Here is a 24,505-nt window from a genome sequence, read left to right as displayed (position 1 = left end):
GGGGGGAAGGGGGGAAACGAAGTTTTCGTGCGTGACTGCCGAACACGTGTCTCACGCGCGTATCTCGCGCGCGGCATGAGAGCTTCGGCTCTCGGATGTGAAACGACTGCTTTCGTATAGCCGGCGATGCTCCGGGAATAATGGCTGCTACGAGCAGCGCTATAAACGGCGCGCACGGTTCGTCGTCGTCGTCAGTTGTTCGCCACTCTCATTACAAATGATCTCATCCGCGGACACGTGTTTGTTTATGTCGCCATCAGTTCCGCGCATCGTGGATGCTACCAGCCTCGGAGAGGAACACTTAACCGCGCGCCGAAGGTAAGCGGAATGGGACAGCTTTACCGTCTCCGCTCCGTTCGGCGGTGTTTCTCGGTCTCTACAAGGTGTCTCGAAAGTCCCGTTATTCTTTTCATTTCCAAATCGAATGTTTGGAAATCAATAAGCACGTCGAAATATCGATAATTTTCGAGTTAGAGACATTTGAATATGTCTATAGGAAAGAAAACTGAGAAAGAACGAAATATTATTTTACAATTAATTCCGAGTGAATTATTCCCCGGATATTTAAGAACCGACTGACAAGATATCTCTTATTATGAATTAACAATTTATTTAATAAGATATTTATTGTGTGTGAAAATTTTAATTGAGTTAATAAGGAATCTTAGGTACAAATAAAGGGACTGAGTGTTCAGGAACACTCTATATATTGCGCGAAGTTAAGAAGTTATTTAGTCGTCAAGCGACAAGTATACTCTTATGTACGCTGTTATTTTCACGGACGAAAGGTATACGTGAAATAATGCGGTAAATTGGACTCTCTGGTCAGACTGCAAGCAAGGATGTCATTTCTTGAAGTATTGCATTCAGACATGCGATGCTTTTTCGAAATTAAGAAATAAAAAATGCAATGTATGTCAGATATATAATAACACACTGTTAAACACTACACTGTTAAATCTATAGTGTCAAATTGAACCTTATTTAAGTCGTCACTGTTCTTACTTAATAAATAGTTCTTTTTTACTAAAACAATGGAGTTAAATAATTTAAAACAGTTCAAGTTTAACCCAAATTTGGGTTAATATCCATTGTTTTATTTAAAAATAACTATTTATTAAGTAGAAGCAGTGATTTAAATAAGGTTCGGTTTGACACTATAGATTTAACAGTGTAAAACAGTTTTTCTTTAATACACATGTCTGTTAAAATCTAATTAAACAAGTAAATTTTTTGATGAAAATTATTGTTGATGATGAACCCAATCCTTTCGATGAGCAGAAATTGGTTCCAAACTCATAACTAAATCTGTGGCTTCGATGCATCGCACAATACTTACAAATTATAAATTTGTTGTTATGTTGATATTTATACGCCTTTAATTTGGAAACAGCGACTATCGAACGCGTTAAATTTATTCATCCTAATTTTACGATATAGCAAAAAGATCGTAAATTTTTATTTCGATGGTAACACTCGTAATATTATACTTGCATTACACATAAGTAATAATAATAACACGCAATTTCGTTTTCATCAGCGTTTGATTTTGATATATCATTATATTTACCAATAATAAAACAATAAAATACGCGACGAGTGTACAAGCTGTCATTTACAAGTAACATATTAACCGTACAAATCCCCGACATGGCCATTCAAGATTATCCCTGCACGCGAGATACTTTCCTCGGCAGGATCGTAAATCCCTTATTCCGTCCTTCGCTCCCCTTATCGGCCAAGCGAGTGTAAAACTGACTGCGTACTGTTAAAGTCGGGACTACCATACGCAGTAAAAAATAACAAGCTCGTTTCGGAGCAGGTCGGCGAGGGAAGGGTGAAACGCGCCCTTTTATCCTGCCATACGATCGTGCTGGTTTCACGTATGGCATGGTTCCCCGGCCGGTTAAATTGCCTGGAATCCGGAATTGGCCCGCGCTCCTCCGAGCAGAAGGGCGGACACCCCCTCTCGATTTGGACCGTAATTCAGTTCAATAAGGATCGACAAAAAGCATCTTTTCTTCTGGCAAGCAAAACACGGAGGAATAGATCGCCGCGGGAGGGACGCCCGTAAATGCCCCGGTCATTGAGGAACATTTTCTACCTCTACTTCTCTCGATTTTCTTACGCGCCCGTAAACATCGTCTCTATACATGCGTGTTTCGTAGCCAAGTAATTTCCCCAAAAAATCTACCTCGCCACTCATTGTGTTTCAATATAGCCGATGCTTGGCACGCGGCCGCATTTCGCCTCAATATTTTCATGAAACTTGTTTCTTCGCCAGGATATGCGTTACGGAGCAAAATTGGACGACTCGATAATTATAATATAGACTTACTTCAACTTGTTGCTTATTTTCTTCAATTATAACGCTATAAATATGTCACAACCTAACCTAACCGATAATTCTATATTTACCGCCTTCTACATCTCGCGCGCGTATACAGACATTTCGACATGCGAATTAAGGCTCGACAGCATCGTGATGTAGCCCGTGCACTCTCCTACGCGCGCGAAATCGATTAGAAGGCGCAGCTGTAGATTTATATCGGCTAGTCGATTTTCGCAAGAGCGCTGTACAACGCGTATACGTTAGTACGCGCAACGCTATATACATAAATCTCATCAGTTGTGGCGGAGTATTTCATGTTCTCGATCGGGCAAACACTTCTCTCGTGAATGGAGAGTGTATCACGTGCATGAAAGAGAGAAAGAGATGCGCATATATGCGAACTGCATCTTTCAATTACAAGACGCGATTGTGCATGCGTGATTGTGTACTCTTAGTGTTCTTAAACACCGATAATGTTTCTAAACACATATACTTGTAATACAATACAAGACTATAAATAAGAGTATCTGAGTAATAATAACTTCACAATCTTTGTGTTTAGGTTTAATATAATCTATCTGCAGTTTTATTAAAAACTACTTGAGGAATTAAAATTACTATAATAGCAATTTTTAAAATTCAACTACAATTTCTTTTACTTTTTGAATAAATTTTAATGAGAATTGATTTAAGGATAATATAAGGTGATATTACGATAACATTTCTGACGCATTGTAACGCAATCCCATCTAATTTGCATTCTAAACTTTCATATATTATGTAACTGATAGAAATCGAATCTCAGAAGAAAAAAAAGTCTGTGTTTCGAAAAATCTTATTCGTTTACCGAGGACAAATTTACACGCGAGGGAATTTTAGTGCCTAAAATTAAAATACACCGGTTATATGCCGGCAAATTTGCGCGTAGATATCAACGGTAGAGTATGGAATGGAAATATGTCCAATTATCTCGATATATTAAACGTCTTACGTTAGATACTGTACCCCCTGACTACACTTACATTTTCAGATATTTTAACAGCGGACTGCCCTTCGGGACGAGTCCGACGAGTTTGTACAGCGTGTACACGCGCACGAATGAGTACGGGAGTACCTTACGATATACGAGCGAGAGCGCTAGCTCGCTCGACTCGCGCGTGTGTACTTTCGCGTTGTGTGCTTAGGTTTCGTGGAGTGGAAGCGTGTTTGACTATTTCTAGAGAGCTGACAGAGAAAACAAAAGTGCAGATAGAACCGTGCGTGGGCACGACGAGTTCTCGCGCTGAGTGGACGTCAATTAAAGCAACGAATGGCCGGCGATACCCGGTGTTATACTCCCGTTGCCGACAGAGGCAACGAGCGTATATTAATTTATGTCTGATAACTCGGTTTGCACTGTCCCAATATAATCGTTCACGCTCGTCCGCGCGCTTATAAAGCCCACGCCAACCAGCTCGGGCATCGCGATCGCCGCTGCCGCGCCCGCGCCGTCGCGTTATCGCCGGCATCGTCGCGTCCGCGAGTTCGCTTCGCGCGAGCAATTGCCGCGCAATTGCATGCCTGAAAGATTGAACGCGCCGGTGATCGACAATCGTCGGGATACGGCTGCTAATCGTGCGTTTGAGCCATCCCGCGAATTTACCGCCGTGATAACTGCCCGTTAACCGAGTGACGGGTGAATTGAGCGACAGCACGATCAAAGGATCTCCGGTAATCCAAAGTTCGATTAGACTCAGCATGCGATCGCGAGTCAGATTGTATGCTTCAGGGGAAACCATCTTGCAATATACATTCTAGCTTCGCTTATATATATATATGCGGGGCATTTTAATTTCTCCTAAGAAAATCGTTAAAAGAATTGTTGAAAGAAGAAGATATTAATCTTCGCGTATTTTTATACACTTCGCGTATCCGTTCGATAAATTACCTACGTAACTCTATTTGACCAAATGGATAAAATCAAAACTGAAAATTGAAACGATTCTTCGAGTATCCTCGGCAGCACTCCATTCATCGAGATTGAATCAGATCGAAGAGCGAGTAAGAACTAAAAGGGGATGGGCTATCAGAGATCAGAAAGAACCGGAAGGAGAAGCTCTGCTGTGTTCGCGAGCACATCATATGACACACGAGACGACGTCGCGTCGCTTCGATTAAGCGACTAATTTCGGAGACACGACGAGTCGACACTATCGCGTTGCTTGCATCGCCGTCGCGAGATTTATGAGCCGCGGTGACGAGGAATTTATCCCGAATCGCTCCGTGGACTTAAACCATACGGATATTTCGTATGCCCGCTATACACACGGGACGCGTCGTCATGCACGAGGGTGACGGTAAATGTAATCTCTGTGAAATTGCGTTGTGCCACGTGCGATTGCATTACCACTCGATTAACGTGACGTTAATGCGATTCGAAGGACGCGCGAAAGATGCGAACACGTGCGCGCGACGTAATTCTGGACATAATTAATAATTGTATAACGTCGGCGCGTCGAGCGGCGATCATTTATCTAATTATTCGCGAACGCACAGTTTGAATAATTCGACAGCTGACGGTAGATAATCTTGGAACCGAATATAGGTTAATTAAATATGTAATGTTGAACATATTAATGGCTTGTGATAATTGTTACATGTCGAACTAAACAGTCGATGAGAAACACCGATTGTTAATCCAATATCAAAAGAGAATGGAATAATATCAAATTGCGATTTATTTTCGAGTATTCTATGTAATTTATAATTAAATATCACTTACTCGAATATAAGCTGTTGCGCGTAATTAAATATTTTCATATATGATTTCCACGTGCACATAGGCACGTATATAAAGTTGTACTAAAATTTCGCATTTCACGGATCACGTTCGAGTTTCTATAAAAGCCCATTTATTCGCATCGTATTTTCGGATCGCATTGATCAAAGTGTGAGGAAAGTTATGTAGGAACTCTTAAAAATTCCTCGCATCGCGGCGACTTCCGCGGCACGCTGAATCCCATATTTTCTCGGCGAAGAGCAAAAAGTGAGAGAGAAAGAGAGAGGAAGAGAAAAGCAAAAGAAAAAAGGAGAAGCACGATAAGGGACATGAGAAGGAAGATGAGAGGGGAGGCGAAGGACCGCCCGGCGGTTGTTTTAATGAGAGTTAAAGCTCGAGAGTAAATGTCGAATAAATCATTTCGCCGGGGCGCTAAAGTGCACCCATCGGCCCGAAGGAGGGAGGCGCATCGTCGGGCAACCCTCTTTATCTGTACATCGGCGACACGTGCGCGGATACAGAGACAGAACGGGACCGCGCATTAGTCTGCGTGCACACTGCACATACCGGCCCCCGCAATAAAATACAGAAAAACGAGCGACGAATGTGAAAGGAGGCGGGCGGATGTTTTTTCGAGCGACTTTTTTTTTTCGTGCCCGTGCATCGCGCGCGATTAATATGCGTCCGTCGTGCCGACGAACTCGTGAAAAACGACGTTCCCTCGCTCCCCCCCCCCCCCGCGACACGGGGCTCATGATGACGCGCGCCCGATGCGACGTGTGCATTACGCGTCCGCGATAAAATTGCGTACCGGAGTGTTTCGGCCTCTCGTTTCTCGTTATGCGCGTGTGTTTTCAAACGAGGGCAATTAACATGCGCGCCGCGCGATTCCGCGCTCCTTTCCGGAATATTTCCAAATGCCCTCGCCGCGAAGGTGAGGCGCCCGGTCGGGATTATTTCGCGCGCGGAATTCGCCCACTGTACACGCGACGGAATGTTATGCAAAAGCGCAATCGGAATCGTATAAAGGAAAGCGAGACATTTATGTCGCGGATTCACGACGGCTGAAAGAATGCATGCCTATATATATATATATATTACAGCGCTCTCTGAACATCCTGTAGCTGATTCATGAAATTGAAATGAGATTTTTCTCCTATATACGTGCTCTACTTGATACGTCTTTAATTCAGCCGTCTCGTCTCGAGCTGACGCGCGTGTTTGTGTCGCGGCGCATCTGCTGCGAGTCATAACACGCGCGACGTACGGACGGACAGCGCAACGGGCCGTCCCGTTAATTGGCAAACGCGGATGATCGATGCGTAACGTTATTCGGCCGCGCGAGTGTCTCTTGCCCCCTCCTCTCTCTCTCTCTCTCTCTCACTCTCTCTTTCGCCCTCTATGTGCACGCGTGGGTGCTCGACGCGCGATGCAACCAACCCCTTCCGCCTCGCAATTCCGCGCGCACGCGGTACGACCCGCCCGCGAGTTATTGCTTTCATTAGCCGAACAATGAAACCAATTTGTGACGTGGTCTGCACCCCTCCCGTGTTCTGCTCCTCATGTGTGTTCCGCCTTCCTTTCTCTCCCTGTCTCGCTCTCTTTACACATACCTCTCTGTATTTCTCTCTCCCTCTCTTCCTCTTCCTCTGTCCCTGCAGCCTTATCTGATATCGCGACAGGAGACGACTTTTCTCGCGTCGATGACAGGTTGTCTCTGTCTTTCATTGTTCGGCGCGAGATGCATCGGGATGAGGATCCTGTCCCGTGCAGCCGCGCTCAGGAGATTTGATTTATAAGAGGGTGCGCGCGTGCACGGGTCAAAATCAAAGTCTCGTTTTTGTTTTCTCCGTGTGTGATTGGCTCCTACCGGCGAGAGAGTCTCGAGATATGCCTTGCTCTTCAAACGAGATCGATATAGCGTAGTAGACCACCGTTTGTCTTCCTTCCGAGACTGTTTGTCATATCAATTTTCCGTGCGCTTGAGTAGACATTGATAAATCAAATCCCAAACGGAATCTCGACCGAGCCAGATTACGAGTTATTTTATAAACAAAGGCCGGTAATAAATTTATGTTTTTACCGCATCGTTTTTTTTTTTGCGAACGCTTCGTATAATTAATTATTTGCGTGTTTATTTGCTTCTCCATGTTTATTAGATTCGCAAATTATTCGAGCACTATACTCCATACGTTATGCAGTACTTTAAACATTGACTCGTTGCAAAATATGTTTCAGAGGCAATGGTTTAATCTGCGTTCATCATTCTCGCTCTACTTATTTACTGTAATCGCAGTTAGTTATACTCGTTCGCCTACTCTCCCATCGTTACTATCGGCTTTAAAATCAATATCGCTACCTATAGAATTCAAGACTCATGCTGACTCGACGGTTTCAATATATCAATAGCACTTCTTGTTATGCACGCGTTGGATAACTCGTCTTTCCCCCTTTTCTCTCTCCCCTCACTTTCCTGCGATCCATAATATTCAATATTTGCTCAGTTATATCGCGTATCATTTATTTTTATTTGTGCGATACATTTGTTATACGTATATAATCCTCTGAAACGTACTTCTTCATGTCTTCAAAGCATGTCTTTCTCCGGCATTACAATCTTTCTTCGTTCAACACGATCCTCACACACGTACTATACGTGTAATCACAATATTGGATCCCCGTGTCGTTCCCTTCTCGCGCGCGTCCTCCTCCCGTCGCGTCGCGTCGCGACTATATACGCTCACCCGAAATCGTGGGTGGATTGCGATTATGTTTGTTTCCTCGTTTGCGAGCGAGATTCCATTTGGCTAATGAATACGAAACGTGATACGCGCCCGGCGATTGATTATTCCGTAATTGCGCCCGAACTGGTGGGCAGTAATCTGAGCTCGGCACATTTCGAACTGTAATTTTCCGTTTTGCAATTACGGCAAATTATCCGTCTCGTGAAACCGTACGCCCGATACGTGTGTATCCTTTATGCGATTTCGTTACGACGAATATGTGAGACTGACTGCGTGTGCCCGTCCAAGCGTGAAAATGGCGATCCTGCCGGTGGTGCGGAATCGATGCGACGACGAATGTAACAAAGGTAACCCGCGATATTTAGTCATGCGTTTACGCCATTCATGTTTCTCTCGATTCCTCTGTATCCTCACATAACAATTCTAACCGAACTCCAGGCAAATAAGTACGTTTAACTTTTTTCTATATTTTTTCCAGGGTTTTTTTTTTTTAATTTGCTCGAAAACACACAAAGACATTCTACGAATTGTCAATATTAACTTCCAATTGTAAAATATGGACAATATTTCTCATAGCATATATTTTTTATTTCAAAGTGTTTTACATCTCTCTTTCTTAAGGTGACAATTAAATTTCGTATTCTCAATACTCAACAAAATCCTTGGGAAGTTACATTGAGATTCTCTTAAGCAATCATGAAAAAATTGAAATAAGATACCAAGAGATGTACATGTTATTATAAAAATATAAGTATTAAATGTGGAAAACGAAATTATTGAAGTGAATATCCTCGACTAATTATAATTCATAATGCAACTTGTATAGTACAAGATTACGGGTGGTACAGCCCGATTACAATTAAGCGTCCACGCAGCAGCCTTTATAACGCACAGTCATTATCGCGGAATTTATTAATCGTCGTCATTACACGCGAAGCGCTACGAGGAATCACCCTAATCGTCCGACAACGAAGCGGCGCTGCAACCACCGGCGCGCAAAATGTGAATCTCTGACCTCGCGATGAAGTTTATTGCCCGGCCGGGCAATAAAGTTTTTATTTCGCGTCTCTCTGTTGACCATATTGCGGTAGATCGTGCAGTTATGCCTCGTACGCGGCGCTCTCCCGCAGGAAACAGGTGCCCGTGTGTAGGTGTGAAGGACGGCTGAGAGTAGACGAGGATTCCCCCGGGGTGGAGCCGAAGGATGAGCGAGTATATTAGATCGCGTGGTTTAATACGTTACGCGGAACATGGTATTTATTAGCGTATGTGAAACGCTCGTCGCACATCACGTGTATCATATACGAGATCCAATTTTAGCCAGTTGAAATTTCGTATCATATGATGAATAGCTGTACTAAGACAATTCTCCAATAGAGACTCTTCTCCAATAAAATCAGAAACAATAAGATATTTTAATTGTACACCGAACGGCTAAATGCACCAAGAAGAGAAAATATAGTCAGGATAATCATCTTCTTGGCACTACAAAGGTATACGGAAAGTGAATTACGCGACCATTTTCTGCGACCGAGGCTCGCCGCGAAACTCGCGTTTTATATGTCGTCGCGTCAAATGTAATGAACGATGTAATGGGCTTTCACGCGCCGAGCTTTATTGCCTAAGCAAGTAATAAAGCTTTTATTTCGCGAGTTGCTTGTTGTGCACAGGTGCCGACGCGCGGGACTCCGAAAGCAATCTAGGATCCCCCCGTGGGAGGGGACTCTGCCGAAGGATGAGTGAGTATATTAGACCGCAGGTTCTAATACGTTATACGGCATACGTACACGCGTCCCATGTTTGTCCCCCTTCCTACGTGGGCTAGGTGCACATAGGCCGGGCTACATACACAGTATTTACTGCACACACGCACGCACGGCCCGATCGGTGTGGTGGATTATATATACGCGCGGCACATACTCGGGATAATAAATATCCTTCGTCCGAGTCAGCATCGGCTCGCTTGATCTTTCATAGCCGCTCGTAAAGCCCCCTCGGGGTGGGCCGTAAAATTTGTCGGGTATTTGAAATATCCTCAAGTCCTCCCCGAAAACTCTTTCCGGCCAAGGATTCACCTCTTGTTCCCTCTCGCGACGCGAAAATCTCGCGCGCAAATCTACGCCGAGTCGCTTTTCCGATATATATGCAACGACGCGATAATAATACGTAGATGGTATTCCGCAGATCCGCGCATTAAAGTCCTCTAATATCCAGATTTTTGGATTAGACAGAGAGAAATCAGATTTGAAGAAAAAATTTTGAAAAATTTGCCAAACAAATTGAAAATTTGAAGAATTTTGCGCAAAAAGCTTTAAACGAATGAACAGAATCATTCGTCATTCAATCGTAAGTGATTTCGGATTTAATGTTGATTAAGAATAAATTTAATGTTAAAGATGTAGTAGGAGACAGATGATGTGGTAAATTAAATTATAACTAAGGAAAAATCAGACTAATATCAATCAAGCGATCCGTAAATAAGAAAAAGAAAAGAAAGAGACTCCCTTAAGATTCCCTATATCGAAAACACGAAGACTCCTTTGATCCTTTGAGAATCGTGACAATCAAAGAAACTCTTAGGGAAGTTCGAGCAGCAGCGCGCGAAGAAATACTCTTGGGAAAATTGCGAATGGCTTATAGTTATAACAATATCGTTTAACTTCCCCTTATTGGAAGATATTGATACGTAGGAAGTGAACGAAATATCGGAGGTAAACAATTTGAGAAGTTGCCTGTGTAGAAAAAAAAGTATAAAAAAGTGTGATAAATAATTTTTTTTGAGGCACACGAGATATATAATATTTCGTTATATTATCTTATATGCGCGTAACAAAGATCATAAGAAAATTTATATGCTAAATTTATATGTTGATTAAACAAATTTTATCTTATTAATTATTTACTTAAAAGTTATAATATGCATTCCGATAATTTTTGCAGTATTTGTATATACGAATCGATAATAGCGTAACTTGTGTTACGCATTCTTGAAAACTGAAAATTCTTAGTTTTATGATAATATACTATTTATGTATACGTTTTATGATAATCTTAGTTTCATGATAATATACTATTTATGTATACGTTTTTATACAAAAAAAAATCAATACATAAATATGCGAGCATTGTCTTTAGAGGAGAGATGTTTGCCCGTCAATGGTTCCTGCTTAAAGGGGGTGGTTTTCCTTTCAAGGTATCACCTCGCGAATCGAACGTAAACCCGATGCTCGTTCGTTCTCCCTCATCGAAACAGACGAGAAGTGGCCGCAGGGGTGAAATCAGAATGCGTGCGTAAGGGCGATCGCGCTGGGAAATTAGCGAAAACGGCGCGCAAGCTACTCGCAGAAACGGGACGGAGGGATGGAAAGGGGGGGGGTGTTCTGACGAGAGCGCAGATTTGTCCCCGGGGGGTACTTACGGATGGGGAGACCGGCAAATTTTGACCCTCCCAGTTACTCGACTCACCCAGCTACGAGATCCCGAATCTGCCGGAGCTACCACGCCCGAGAACATCGGGCCCGAGCCGTGATTTCGATAGACTGGGAAGAGCGATGGACGATTACGTGATCGGATTACGTGGACGCTCTGTGCTCGGTTACACCGTCGACCGAGGTACACGACCGGAAGGTACGTGATGGAAGGAAGTCAAACGTCGCCGCCGCCATTGTCGTGCGACGTGTGCGGAAACGAGAGAAGGACGAATGGATGTTTTGGAATAAGGATCTGCAACCGCAAACTCCAGAAGAGGCATCCAAGAATTAGATTTAGATCGAAATTCACAGTAAATTATTTCATAAATTCGTTTGCAGAACAAAAGAGGAAAAAATAATAATGAGATATTTTAAAATCAAGATACTATCATGCTTTTTGTAATTCATTTTTATGCCAGCTGAAAAAAACACGTTTTTCTTTCAAATCCTCTCATTTAATCGAAAATTCTGCAAGGAGATGTAACATTCCTATGCAATTATCTTCTTTAACTTGTATTTGTAGTTTTAGCCTGCATAGAACCATGGAGGAGATTTTCCGTAGGGACGAGCTATAATTCTAAGGCGCAATGTTATCTCGACGGTTCAGCGTCCGGTAGGTCTAATCGCGACAAATCTGTCGCCGGTCCGACATCCCCTCTGCTTCCGCAAGATTATTATCTCATTTCGTTAGCTGGCGGCGCCTCATTATCGCCGGTAATAAATCAGTCGTTCCTGTCGGATCGAGCGTCATCGAATTTCGATTGCCGCCGATCAACTACCTGCTTCCAATTTTATTAAACGCCACCGGCCAACATCCTGTTGCCTCCGGCGCAATTTTCTGAAACGAAAAACTTTCTAACGAGAGAATAAACCACCGGTAGAAGGATTCATAAATTTTCTATGTCTTATTTTATTTCGGAAATATACTCTTTTTTTTTATTGAAGATAAAAAATATAAATAATTTCCAAAAAAAAAACTTTAAATCCGTAATACATAATCTAATTAAATGATTGAAAAATAGATTAAGTATAATTTCTGTTAACAAAAATATTCGTCGCATACAGGTAACACTGTAATTAATCGCAGAACTGGCACCATAATTGTTAGTATCTTCGTCACGTTGCGAATTATCCATAATTGGCGTTTGCATTAAAGTACGTAATACGCATCTCATAAATAATAATGTCCCATTCATATTAAATAAACCCATCTCCCATAAATTATTTTGCATAAATCGATCGTTTGCGCACTCATCTGCTTCTCGCAGAACATCTCGTCGCGTATTTTTTTATCCCATGTTTTATAAACAGCGATCGAGAAGGACATTTTAACACGGCTCGATACGGCACCGAATAAAAAAATTCCGGCTGTCAATAATTCCTATATTGCTTCTATTCGGCGAAATTTTCGTTGAATTTATGCTACAGATTCTTTCGCGGTACATGTGCTTCATGCACGCATGATCGCGAACATCCGTAGATAGATCGCGACTATAGGTTTTGTTTGTATTAGTAAACACAAACCGCGGTTAACGTACGATGTCCGTAAATTTATTGAAGCGTTTGCGTCGTAAATTTTCAGAGTAAACGCAGTCCATTATCCCGATCTGGCTTGCACGCAAATGCGCGGGCGCTTATGGTGGCAATTCGCACCTACCAATTGCATGCATGGAAACTCGAGAGACAAACTGCCTCGACTGCAATCAAGGTATGTGCCCCCGCTGTCAAATAACGTATTTACTGTGTTGTAATGTCGTTATTAATCCCCGTTACAGCGTATTGTGGCGATTTTGTAATAATTGACTGCACACATCAAGAACTGTTATGTCACGCGGAAACAAAATGTAATTTTTCACGAAATCGTCAGCAGCGAAATTATAATTAGCCACTTGTTTGAGAATTTAACGAATTTATCGTAGATAAATGTGGAAAGTTATAAATTTACGATTGTTAAAAAATCCAACGATTTCGATCATTTTAAATTCAAATATCTCGAAGTTAAATAACATGTAACATCTCACACACAAACGTAGTTTTTTAAAAATTTAAAACTCTTTAAATTTATCAACTGAAATTATTAAATAAATCACAATCACGAATATAAATTATAATAATATTTTTCATTATTATTTGTACTTATTTTCAATGGTAATTTAGTTTAAATTCTAATCGTGTGCTATTCACAATTTAGATGCATCGTTCGAAATATTTTATGATTGCAACAGGTATATATACATATATATATATATATATATATATATATATATATATATATGCCATGTTCTCTTTTTGAGATGCAAAACAAGCAATGAAAAATATTTTTACAATGAAAAATAATTTATTCGCATTGTATTCATAAATCGCACGTTGGCGAGATTCACTTCTCTTCGCTGAATTAATTTGGGCGCGGCCGGGGAACTTTCGGCGGGTAACTTTTAGCTTCGTAAGAAGCATAAACCACGAGATGGAAGCGAGACGTAAAATCTGTTTGCATTATATCATCTCGGAGAGATAGGTGCGTGGGTCCGATCGGGTTGTTACGAGTTTTGCGAGCCCCTCGGTTCTCCTACGTGAACGACGTGGTCGTTACACCGACGATTCGGCGCCCGAGTAGCCGTGCTCAAGTGTGTTCGGCCGCGTTTACACAGTAAATATATCAATGAATTTACGATGCGCGCTGATCCCTAATGGCCCCACAAACAGATCTTCGTCGGGGAATGCGCTTTCGTTCCGTGCTTTCGCTCTCGTCGCGCATGATGACGGCGCGCATTCAAAACTCATCTTCGAATACCGGAGGTAACCCGCGAGATTATGGCAAACGATCGAGTAACGTCGAGCGGAAGCTCATCCCTCATTCGGTCCACGCGGGATCGAACATTTCCGCTTGGATCCTGATTTTCGATTGTGCGCGGTGGACATTTTATCCGCGCAGGCGATGCGGAAAATTCGGGAAGCGATTTCGTCCGGCTGAGCGAAACAGGAGTGCGTTTTAATTGGATGGATTCGGACGGTGATATACATACACACATTTATATATATATATATATATATATATATATATATATATATATATATAAATGTGTGTAAAGCAATTTTAAATGCCAACTAATTGACCTATCTACTTTCCACGACAATCGCGCGTGAGTGACAACGATTTATCGCATCGTATTTTTTCGCAGCACGAATGAAAGCACGGAAAACTACGCGCATCAATTCGTTTGAATCTGAAAGCTCGAGGTAGAAAAAAGGGGCACGTTTCGTAACAAAAGAAATGCAAATATTATAGTTATAGGTTTAATTTTATTCGTGACGAATAACTAAAACAATTTTATATAAATTGAAACGGATTCTCAAATATTATCGTAATAGCTTGATTGCGTTTCGTTTAGATAATTAAATTTATTCTAAAATAACTTTCATATTTTACATTCATTTCTGAAAATGACTGCACTAAAGTGACTGTATATAAAAATACTTTTCCACAGTTTATGTTTGTAATAATATGTCTCTTGTGAAAATATATTTATAAATTTATTAAAATATGGTAACGTTAATATTAGAGCTCTTAACTGTCTGCTCGTCTTAAAATCTAATACCTAAAAACACGACATTTTTTCTAACAAAAGAACTAGGCCCTTATAAAATTAAGATACTTGTGACAGAAGTATTTGTATTGTACCCTGAGCCTGCCTGCATCCTATATACTGCCCGGAACAGAACGCGAAAGTGCATTTAAAATCCGTAATCTCGAAATCGCCACTCGTTTCATTTCGTCCATTTTCTACGGTCGATGCGTCCGATTTCTCGTCGACGAAATACGTTGCTCGTTACGCCCACTTTTATTTGTATACAACGCCGAGCGGATACGAGGCGTCGATATTTTATTATTTTTTTTAATTTCGTTCGCTCCGCGCTCCGCGATAGCGGCAGCGCGAGAAGGCCGGGAAGCGGAAAAAGGAGCTACAAGCGCAAAGCCGAAGCAGCATTAGCTTTTAGCACGCCGGTGGTGCGGGAGGGAGAAATAAAAAGTGGTAAAAAAGCGTGATGTAGCAGGGAAGAGGGTGGGCGGGAGGGGAGGGGAGGGGTGGAGGGGCAGGCGTAGAAGGAGGCGAAAAATCATTTGAAAATTACCGTCGCGCGGCCATTAGCCGCGGACGGCGTCCTGAATTTTTTACCAAGAGGTTTTACTGAGCGACAGCTCGGCCCATTCGCTAGTAAAAAGCATATCCGCACGGTCTCCTTTGCTTCCCGCTGTGTCTTTTGTGAAACGACTAGCTCACGATTAATTTTCAATGAGAATCGCGATTTTCACGGTGTTTAACACTTTTTCAAATAGAAAGGCGACTCATTGTTATTAATAAGGGAAGTATTAATACAAATGATCAATGATAGTTTTTTGTGTACAACTGAAGAGATTTTGTAGAGAAGATGTTCTATGCATTATGTATTAATATTGATATGTTATTTTATATATAACATATATATATATAACATATATATATATATATATATCATATATAATATATATATATATATATATCAATATTATCATATCAATATTAATACATAATGCAGAGAACATCTTATATATATATATATATATATATATATTTGTCACACAAAAGATAAACGATTAAGAATTAATTCTTTTTTAATAGTTTATCTTTTTGTGTGACAAATAAATGAGAGATTTTATTAATTGTCATAAAATATAATTAAAGAATAAGATGTTTTACATTAGTTTCGCTAAAATTTTGAAAAATATTTATAAATAGAACATTGAATTAAGAGGGACATTCTTTTTAGTTTTGTATTTCTACTAATTTCCAGTAGTTCCGCGATACTTTGTAAAATTACATCCGACAGACGCTTTGAACATCAGATTAACATACGTGGCATTTTACCTTCCGTTATTCGAGCATCAATCACGCGAGATGTCGAATACGATTTTTCACGGCGTCGAATCGCGGTTATCGCTTCGGGCTCGACGTAACATATGACGACAGATAAAGCGCCATTTCATTTATACAGTCTCTCGTAATGATCTGTTAGTCCGGACGTGAAAGGCGCGAGGAAGAATGTTTTTTTTTCTTCCCTAAACACGATAGCGATACGGGCGCAATGAACGAAAGCCGAAACACTTAAGGGCTCTAATCAAGATCGTAAATATGTCCGCTACTCGCGTAGTTCCTTTTTTCGTCGCGGGATTGAGAAATTTTGCTTTAGCATCATCGTGTGGCCCTCTTTATCGCCGTCCCTCGGCCTTTAAGAATTTTTTCATCGTACGATTGAGCATAGGAGCTAGAGATTACGAGACGAGATACTCGGGGTGACGGATGGCTCTCCCCGTCTGACAGCTTTTTTTTCGATCAGACATCGGAGACGAACGGTTAGTGCAAGCCGATCAATTCGACAGTTAAATCATCTATGCTGTCCCTAAATTTAAACGTTTTAAAGTTTAAAGCGATCGTTTGGTGCCAAAACTGGAAGAGATACACAAACCTGCGATTGTGCAAGAAAATAAAAATATACATTATCATTTCGTATGTGTATTAATTGAATTATTTAGCTTAACGAGAAAAAACTTTTCAAAAGCTTCGGTATATGTCATCTAGTTATCATTCGATCGCTATTATTAGATCATATACACGCGTAGTCAAGATCACCCGGTGCGTCCATTAATAAATTGACACATACGGATTTCCCATAAGCACGCTGCTTTCCAGTCGACCAAATCTATCAATAACGTAACAACGTTTATGCGCTTTAGGGACGGTTGACAATCCGGAAGAGCCCTGGCATTACCTGCTATCCATCTGCAAGCCATGTGTCCCCTTCCTGGATTGCGAACCGACCCATTGTTGTCCTCGAATAACAGGCTTAATATCCCCACAATTTCTCGAATCGTCCCTTTTACATCACTCTCTCTCTTCTTCCCTTCCCTTCCCTCTCTCTCTCTCTCTCTCTCTCTCGCATACATGATATTCCTCTTTTACCTCTATCCCCTACCTCTCACATACTAGCACACATCACTGACATTTATCCACGTGCGCTTGCTCGCATAAAATAATATACACAATGCAATTGGGAACCGATGCTCAAATTACGAGAGCAGGCGCGAGAGCGCTCGTCCAGAAAATTGCAGCTTATTTTCGCCCGATCATCATGGATAGGAGCGGGAAGGGGGGGGGGGGGCATTCGTTGCCGTCCTGTGTTCGAGCGTTTCGATACGGGCTCTGCGGCCCCTGACGAATCACTAAACTCTTCCTCCCTCTCACGACACACCGTAAGCATACCAGAATACCATCAAGGTTTCCCTGTTCTTCTGCCTGTCTGCCTCGCGGATCCCTTTTTTTGCCGGTTTTCCTGAATGACACACCGTACGACAGACACAATGAATTTGTATCGTGACATTGGAAAATTGCTTTTATTTCACAATTTCTAAAACTGTCAAATTGCCGTAGTCGGTATTGGTGGTGTTGGCAATATCGCCTCGTGTCCCACGGGACGACCGAGCTGCAGTCATTTGGGCTTAGCAAACCCATGGACCCAAATTCAATACATTGCAGGCACTCATATATATTTACAATCCGTAAATATCCATGTACATTCGTTTTTGTGAGTGATAATGCAGTAAATTTGAGGAAAAAAAATACAAAGATACAATCTAATAACAAAAAGAATAATAAAAACTAGGTCCATATACGTGACAGACATAGATTAAGCAGGATAACAAAAAGTTAAAGCTTATCTTTTATTTACATCCCTTTATTTAAAAAAATGTCGCTTTCTAGGTTGATTTTTTGTTATATGTTCACACAAATCTATCTAACCCAAGGACGCATTTCTTAATGCGTAAAATTTAGCAATAAAAAAAAAGTTTTAAATAGTTTACCAGAAATTTAGGAGATGTAGAAATCACCAATGTGATGCGTCGGGCGTATCATGCTTTATAATAAAAAAAAAAGAATAATACCGCTTTTTCAATAAACTGATCAATCTCGTTCCGACTTTCCATGTGTAACAAAAAAAACTGCCGTTTCGATTTTCCGTATTTTTCTTCGAAATGCTGAATATAGAAAGTCGGATGTTTCGTCGTGATTAGCACAACCGTTATTAACTGGTGCATCGATATTGCGTGGCTATACTATTAACTTCGGGAAACGCCGAAGTCTGAGTGGAAGCCGCGCGCTTCCACGCACGACATATCGAATATAAATCACATCTAGGACGAGCCGAGCCGAAGTTAATGAATCGTGCGTTCCGGTCTTTAGATGCGGCAGCGCGCATACTTAACGGCGATCGCCGTAAGAGACGAAGGCGCGGCTCCTGCGCCCGAGAGAGAGACGATCCTAATTTGCCCGTGTCTTCGGCCCTACGCTCCGCCGCTGGCATTTCCTCTTCACGCTTGAAAGGCGCGCGCGCGCGCCGACCAGCTCGTTTTCACTGTACGGCATTCGTGCATCGGGAGAAAGATACACGTATACGCGCGAAATCGCGTTATAGAGACGTCGATTAAATATCGCGATATCGACGGTGCTTGTGCGCGGCGCTTTAGCCGCTTGTCCGCAACCAGCTTTCCAGGCCATTGTTTCGCAACGACAACCCGCTCCGAGTCGGAATCTTTACGGCCACGGGTATTAACGGGCGGTTCTATGTTTCGATTCGGCCGGAAAACGGCGCAACGCGACGGTGCGTATATATGCGACTTGTAACAACGCTAAAAACGCGCGTCGGGCACTTTATTGGCCGTGTTCGACGTGTGGCGAGGATAAAAGGCGAAGGGAATAAACGACCGGCCGGCCGGTCGGCGTGTCGCGCGCGATTTTGCGCGTTTAAATAGATTATCGCGTAATATACAGTAGATTTTCTCACGCGACTCACCGGCGCTTTCAGGAATTTCATTACACCGCGCGCGAGTTCATAATATATATAGAAGAAGCCAAATTACCGTTCTCAAATTCATTTCAATCCACAGGATGACTTTACGTGTGCGCGCTGTATTCGAAACTTGTGTAATATTACAGTGATTTTTTAATTTAAATTGTAGACTTATATGATTATAGCTTACTCTTTGCCAAATATAAAATGTATTTTCTTAATTACACTTCTCATTACAAAAGTTAATTACGGTTTTATTTGAGTTAATTCTTCAAAAGTGTAAAATTCACGAATAATATATTTCAATTATCAACTCTTTTTCTACAACGGAACAATTTCCTGAGTTACGTGTGCTTATCATCCACGCGAGGGTATACGGATGGCAATAAAATGCGTAAAAGCCGCTAATTTCGTGACGCGATATAAATAGGAATCCGCGATTTCTCTACGTCGGCGGCAAGTCGGCTCGCTTTTTTTTCTTCTTCCGGTATATTATTATCTCTCCCATGTCTCTCGCGTCCCATCACACGAGCATGCACACTGATAAGACCGACATTTCACATGCGTCCACGCGCGCACGTGTATGTGTGCGGCCCACCACGGAACATTTCGGGTGCGACAGAGAAAGAGGAACAGCTGTAATTCCTTACACGCGACGATTCGACGCCTCTTGTTTCCCCCTCGACGCCCACGCGCGCACGCGGCTCTTATGCAAGTGGGTTATATCCATGGAACGCGCGCGATACCGCCCGCCGAGGGAACGGTTTCTCCGATAGTCGATAATTAGAAAATTTCTCGGGGGAGACGTTTGAAAGTCTGCAAATGCGTGAAAAGCTTTTATACAATTTCCTGGCGTTGCCGCCGTTGTGTTTACCGAGTTATTCGTTCGCGTTTTATCTACAATTCTTGCACTATTAGTCGTCCTCGAGTCATAATGGAAATTGAATCGCACAGATTAGATATATGTGATGCCATAAAACGGATTAACTGCTATACTCTTACAGCCTTGCGCATCTTTCTTCACTTTCTCCGCGGTATGAAGCAACCTTTCACTTCCGATCTGTCGCCAATGCGGTGTACCAAGAATGAGTAAATCTTTTAAATTTATGAATGTACTTTATCGATGACCGGGCACGCAATGCCCAATGTTGCGTATTCATTTTTTACTGGAGGGACATTGCAAATCATGTACGGCATTTTATATTTGTTATATCTTATAGACTTTCTCTCTCTTTCTCCCCTTCTAATCCTCTTTGCTCGACACCGTTCCGTGAATTCGCGCCGATTAATTCAGTAGCTCAGCTCTCGACGTGTACGCCTGTTCAAAGGATATCCGCGTGTATTTCGGCTCGCACGTGGTTCCCTTAAAAAAATACGTGCTGAGAATCGTATTTCGCCATATCGATTTGTTTATCCGCAAAGAGCGTAATCGTTCTCTTTCTCTCTCTCTCTCTCTCTCTCTCTCTCTCTCTCTCTCTCGTCTCTTGAATTGACTCTGGGCCGGGCCGTGAATATCCGAGCGTATACATATATACATATATTTATGCGCGCACCAGGCTCGAGTACGCACGCGGATGTAAGGATCTATGTGATATGGGGAAAACCAACGAGATTTAAGTTTCCGCTCTCAGTTGTTGAGCGGTTTTCGGATAACTTTATCGGTAAATTATTAATTGTGCAGTGACAAATAACAAGCTGAGAATAATCGCAGAATGATCTTATTCGTTATCAAAAATACTCGACAATAGGTATGTTGAAGTTACACACTGAGCGTGCGATAGATGATAGAGGATTTATAATTTAATTCAATAAGATTTTTGGAAGGCTCAATGATAATTGAATAACCTCGTTAAGGTGATTTTATCGCTGAACGCCAACTCGATAGTGTGACGTTGTCACTGCACAAACGTCACACAATCGCGTATGTACAGTTTATGCGAAATGTTTTTATTGAATTACGCTTGTTTGTATTGAATTATTAGTCATATGGAGGGACTAACTTTTCACTGAGACTTGCGCGATAAAACCACCTTAATATGTCCAAAAAATAATCAGATAATATGAAATTCCAAAGGCTCATTCGTCCCTGCGCGCGTGCACGACGAATGCAGCGTTGAAAGACACAGGGAAAAGAAAGCGACGGAAGCGGAGGTGAAAAGAGAAACAGACGAGGCAGAGCCTTAATGTTTCGCATAAGATACGTTTCTTGTCCTGGATGCGAAACAGGGGAATGCGCGCGAACGCAGTCGTCTGACGACTCGCGCGAGTCATTGCGAATCGCATTAGCTCGGCTAGAGGTGCTACGAGAAGCGTCGAGAGAGGAGGTGCGCCGTCTGCATACTTTGTGCACAACGACACTTGTCAATTTTAAATTACAAATGAGGAAACCCATAAATTTTATCATACGCATTTAACGATAATAACGACCGTTGTCGGCGACGAAGCCATTGAGAAACGGTTCCATTAATAACATTTCATTTAATCGGAAAGTGCGTTAGGCGTAAAATTATGCAGATCTTGTGTGTTTAGCAATACGGCGTTCTTGTCGCATTCACGCACTTCAGCAACACCGGAATTATGAAGTAAATTATTAGTTATTATATTAGTTATTTTTATCCAATTTGCTTAATTGTAATTCCACTTATCTGTTTTTATTTCGGATTTGGAATAAATTTAAATTTTGATTCCGAATAACCGGATTAAATGAGAAAAGAGCATTTTTTATTTGTTATTTTAAGACATTCGATTAAATTTATGATTAATACTTTGATATGTGATATAAGTATATTTTTTAAAAACAGCCACTTTATTATTATCTGACTACACTGTGTATTCAGCGATTAATTTCATTCCAATATAATGCAGATAGTACGCAAATATACGCTGCAATGACAATTGTATGATATACGCTTCACGTAATAACTTTCACTAAATAAGAAAAATCGTGAACACAGGGATCAAAGACAATAGGCATTATCATATTGTGCAAGCATTCTAATTTGCAGCTAGCGAATGATAAGTTGCGTAATTTATCGATGTACCTTTTATTCGAATGTCATATATAGGTATTTCGAAATACAGAAGACATTTTTTGTGCGTGTAGAATTACAACATTTATTATATTTATTATAAACAAATTAGAAAGTAAAAAAATTTCGGCCAATAAATGTTAAGAAGACACATCTACGATATAAATAATATTTTACATTTGTATACAATTGCGATACTTTGAAATTAATAAATTAATTATTTTAAATAGAAACTTTTATTTATTATAAAAAAGTTAAGAATTAAAAAACATCTGAAATAAATAATCGAAAAATATTGGTAGATGATTGGCATCGATTAATTTATTTGAGACATGTAATATTATAATATCGCAAATTATCGTTCGCGATAACGATATATATCAAATTATTCGGATTACTTATAGCGCAATCAACAAGTCGGCAGTGCGTGACTAAAAAGATTTGTAAATAGTATCGTTCGATAGGAAAACACTGTGATAGTATTTTCTAGTCTAGGCACGATGTCGTTCACTCTCACCCGACACGTGCAATTTATCACCCATACGCGCCCGTATGTCAGTAATCAAACGGCCGTCTGCGATATTCCAAATTTTTATATGTAAAGTGTCGCGTAAGATATACGATTGGCGGCCGATTACGTACGCCGGCGTACGTCTAAAACCGTCGGATGAAATATTCACGCTAAACTACGTCGTGGCCGTAAATCAGGCGGCGCATAAAGGACGCCGATGTCGTTGACGAAACTCCGTTCAGATTCATAAAAGTACGAGGGTAATGACGGAAAAAATGTATCAAATAAGAAACGCTATCGAATCTGTTCTCCTTTCAGTTATGCCTTCTTTAAAATGTCTGTGACTTAAAATTAAAGAAAAAATTATGTCTCACATTTTAAACAAAGAAAAGAATTATAAGTAAATAATAGATCGGTAAAAAAAAGTAACTTTTTCTATACATGGTAATGGAAGCGGAAGCTTCTTTCAGCCGTTTACATACGCCGCGTTTTATTTTACATGCACGGGCCCGTAAGCTTCGAGATTATTCCTGTTGCATTTTACAGCGATTCGGAGCGCAAATCGCCAATGTTACGCTTCCAATCACGCCGTGCAAAAAAAAGGAAGGAAACAGCACAGCAAACATCAAAGATTCATCTCTCGGACTCGCGCACACTTCAAAGCACATTTCCGTTTTTCCTGGCGATTCCGCTCATGCCAATGGCGAGCCTTACTTTGACGCGTATTTTCTCGGGGGTGGCTGCAAATGAAATTTCGTGCTATCGGCATTTTATCATGGGGAAATACAGACTATCAACAGACTGAATAGCGCATCAAAGGATATCACATAAATCCGTAGACGAATGAGAGAGAGAGAGAGAGAGAGAGAAAATCGGAGAGCAAATAAGCACGAAAGAACGAGAACCAGCAGATAAAGAACGAGAGAACCTAACGGAGAACGATGAGAGAAATTGAGCTCACGTATGCACGGCAGAGAGCGCATAACGCGGTGGAGGGCATAACGATCGTCTCGCGGGGGAATCTGGATTTCGAGTAAGCTCGTAAGTCCTCCGTAGGGGGAGGACGACGTGAGAGGAGAGTGACGATGCAGCGGTAACCCCCGTGGGTGTTACATAAGAGAGGGGTATCTGCCGTTCTTCCTCCTTCTTTAAACGTATCTCTCGCTTCTTTCGTCTTCGAACCTCCCCTCTCTTTCGCCCCCGCGCATCCTCTTCCCCTGGGCAAGGCGCGTCATAACTCAGGGACATCACCGTTCCGTGATTACGAGTCATTAAGGGGGCCGCGAACCGGTCGCTAAGAGCGTACCCTTTGTGCATACCCCCGCAAGTGTGTACGTATACGAGGCAGTGCCCTCACCTCACACGTATCGCGGCGCGAGAATCCGCGCGTGGTTGAGCTTTAACGTGCCAACGTATGTGACGCAACGTACGTACGCACGCGCGTGGAATCCTTCCTCTCTGGCTTAACTTTCAGCCGGGCCATTCAGCCGGGGCCCACGGGTTCACTCGGGGCCCGGGCCATTTTTTAGCTTTACTCGCTGCGGGAGTTCGTGCCCCTCTCTCCCTCTCTCTTTCCTTCATTTTCTCTTACTTCGTCGCAGCTCCTCTTCGTCGTTACTCCCGTCGAAACTCTTTCCGCATCTTTTTCCTTCCTTTTCCGTCCTCCATCTGCTACGCGGAGGTGGTTTCCGCACCTGTCCAAGTTTTTTAACGCACACGTTATACGTGCCGCCAAATCGAAATTGGAAGTTTTATCAGGACCTCACGCTCCTTCGTTACG

The 24,505-nt window shown here is 41.8% G+C and overlaps 1 protein-coding gene and 1 long non-coding RNA gene across 5 annotated transcripts in view; one reads left to right on the top strand and one right to left on the bottom strand.

The window, feature by feature from the left end:
• LOC105454314 overlaps nucleotides 1–13,359 on the top strand; it is a 147,394-nt gene extending 134,035 nt beyond the window's left edge. For all 4 annotated transcript variants that reach the window (XR_974976.1, XR_974979.1, XR_974974.1 and 1 more), the window contains 2 exons: nucleotides 12,887–13,012; nucleotides 13,080–13,359. This is a non-coding gene — a long non-coding RNA (uncharacterized LOC105454314). The remainder of the gene's footprint in view (nucleotides 1–12,886; nucleotides 13,013–13,079) is intronic.
• The window catches only part of LOC105454315 (netrin-1-like), a 194,304-nt gene that overhangs the window by 123,433 nt on the left and 46,366 nt on the right, over nucleotides 1–24,505 (bottom strand). The gene's annotated exons all lie outside the window — the stretch shown is intronic.

Source organism: Wasmannia auropunctata, unplaced genomic scaffold (genome assembly GCF_000956235.1).
Source record: "Wasmannia auropunctata unplaced genomic scaffold, wasmannia.A_1.0 LD335986.1, whole genome shotgun sequence".
In the NCBI taxonomy this organism is placed as follows: Eukaryota; Metazoa; Arthropoda; class Insecta; order Hymenoptera; family Formicidae; genus Wasmannia; species Wasmannia auropunctata.
The sequence above is the reverse complement of the archived record's forward strand: the minus strand, read 5'-3'. Positions and strand labels throughout refer to the sequence as shown.